Source organism: Danio rerio, chromosome 24 (assembly GCF_052040795.2).
Source record: "Danio rerio strain M-AB ecotype USA chromosome 24, GRCz13ab, whole genome shotgun sequence".
Taxonomy (NCBI): domain Eukaryota; kingdom Metazoa; phylum Chordata; class Actinopteri; order Cypriniformes; family Danionidae; genus Danio; species Danio rerio.
Genome location: NC_141044.1, coordinates 35,545,001 through 35,547,500, shown reverse-complemented (window position 1 = coordinate 35,547,500; position 2,500 = coordinate 35,545,001). Strand labels below are relative to the sequence as shown.

Sequence of the window (2,500 nt, the reverse complement as noted above, 5' to 3'; positions counted from 1 at the left end):
GCAGATGTATTTCACATTTAATGAAAAGGGTTCTAATGTGTACCCTTTAAGCAAGGCTGTGGATTCCCCACTTCTTCATCTCCTGATTGTGCTCTGTTATATAAGTCCTTGACCTTTTCGGAGTATAATTACCACCATCCGATGTTCTGCCACAACAACTGTCATGTCACTTTGCCATTCGAGCTCTCATTGTTCAGAGCCTAAATGGCTTAAACCCTGTCAGAGGAATCAACGTCCTGAAACTGTGTCCCGCAATAAATGAAGTCAGGCTTTTTTGGAGAACACAGAGCAGTGTGACTCATTTCATGTAAAAAAAAAAAAAAGTTATTTCTTATGTAATCTAATTGTACTCAGGCGACTGGGAGAAACCAATAGAGACTGAGTAAAAGAGACAATCACTTTGTTGAGATTTTGTGTTACTATGACACAACAGAAGACAGGGAATTTGCATGTGAGGAAAGCCAATTCAATTGTGTTTATCTGTGTTAAGATCGGTGGTGCCTTGAGACATCTCTGAAGTCTTTGCTGGAACCTTCGCACATGCAGAAACACAAACACTGAGAGTAATTTAACCCTCATGTTTTGTCAGGGTCAAAACTTTCTATAAACATTGATGTATCGGGTTGATGCTGACCATAGATGTGTTGACATGTTTCAAACGCCCTTTCTTTAAATTGTTTAAATAAGTCTTGGAGAACTCCAAAACATTAGCATGATTAAATTCAATAGATTCCACATGCTAACATTCTCTGACTGGTCTGCTATGGTGTTTTTTTATTGAATTTTTTACACTAAACGTGTTTCTGCTCAAATTTTGTAATATTAGGTTAGATTTAGGTCATGACGTCAGGTGACTAAAATTCAATGTAGCCAGCGTCTAAGGACAAAGTTATTTTGATATCCAATGACGACATCAAATGACGTTGATATTTGGTTGATTTTAGGCTGTGTTGGACAGTGAACAAAATCTAACGTCTGATAGATGTTATAGTGATAACGTCCACACAGCATCAAGGTGTAACATGATTAGATGTTGATATTTGGTTGATTTTAGGTTGATTTTAGGTTGAACGTTGGACATTGACGTCGACCTAACATTGGGTTCTGACGTCAACCCGATTTTCATTTCGAAACAAAATCCAACATCCCCATGACGTTGGGGTACGTTGGAGTACAACGTCAATATGACGTCATGTTGACGTCCTGTGCCTGCAGGGTAGGTTCAAAAATGAAACTGCCCTCGGATTACTAAAATTTATTTAAATGTTATTTTTCTTATGTCAACGTCAATGATTTACATGAACTTTAAGTGAATATTTTTATTATAATTGTGGAATGTTGTAAATCATTTGCAACTTGTTTTATTGATGGCGTCACCAGCAACTACTTGACATCAACTCGACTAATAACATAAATGCTGACTTTAAAAAATCTAAAGTCGTTCAACCCCAGTGGGTAACGCTGTCGCCCCACAACAAGAAGATCCCGGCTGGATCAGTTGGCATTTCTGTGGCGAGTTTGCATGTTCTCCCTGTGTTCACGTGGGTTTCTTCCAGGTGCTCCGGTTTCCCCCACAGTCCAAAGACATGTGCTATATGTGAATTGGGTAAGCTAAATTGTCCATAGTGTATGTATGTGACTCATGTTTATGGATGTGTATGGATGTTACCCAGTGATGGGTTGCAGCTGGAAGGGCATCAGCTGCATAAAACATATACTGGATACGATGGTGGTTCAATCCACTGTGGCGACCCCTGATGAATAAAGGGACTAAGCCAAAGGCAAATAAATGAATCAATAAATAATAATAGTAATAATAAAATAACACTATAAATTATTAACATATTTCTAGTTTACTAATGTTTATTTATAAATATTCCAAATTATTATAATTATTATTATTATTATAGTTGTTGTTATTATTATTATTATTATTATTATTATTATTATTATTATTATTATTATTATTATTATTATTATTATTAACTGTTAGTTAACTTTTTACATGTTTTAAAATAACAACAAAACAATAATCAAAAATGAGAAATTATTAATGTTATGTTTTCATATAAAAAAATTCACAATTATTATTATTGTTTTTATTATTATTATTATTATTATTAATATTATAAGTAGTAGTAGTAGTAGTAGTAGTATTAGTAGTAGTGTAAATCAAACCAACAGTAACAGTATTTCTACTAGAACTTGATATGAAAATAATTTATAATATTTTAAGAATTTAAAATTCAACCATTACAATTAGTAACCATTAGTAAAGTTTATTAAGAAACTGATAATAATGATGATGATGATGATGATGATGTTGACATCGATAAATAATTTCTGTTGTACTAAATATTTTTAACAACAACAATAATACAACTAGTAAAACAATAAACCCATACTAAAAACAAAATGAATAATAATTTTATTAGTGTTATTTATTATATTATTATAGCATTATTACTGTAAGTATTATGATAATCACAGAGCATTAAGG

The 2,500-nt window shown here is 32.6% G+C and overlaps 1 protein-coding gene across 10 annotated transcripts in view; it reads right to left on the bottom strand.

The window, feature by feature from the left end:
- The window catches only part of pde1ca (phosphodiesterase 1C, calmodulin-dependent a), a 203,529-nt gene that overhangs the window by 177,499 nt on the left and 23,530 nt on the right, over nucleotides 1–2,500 (bottom strand). The window lies entirely within an intron of this gene.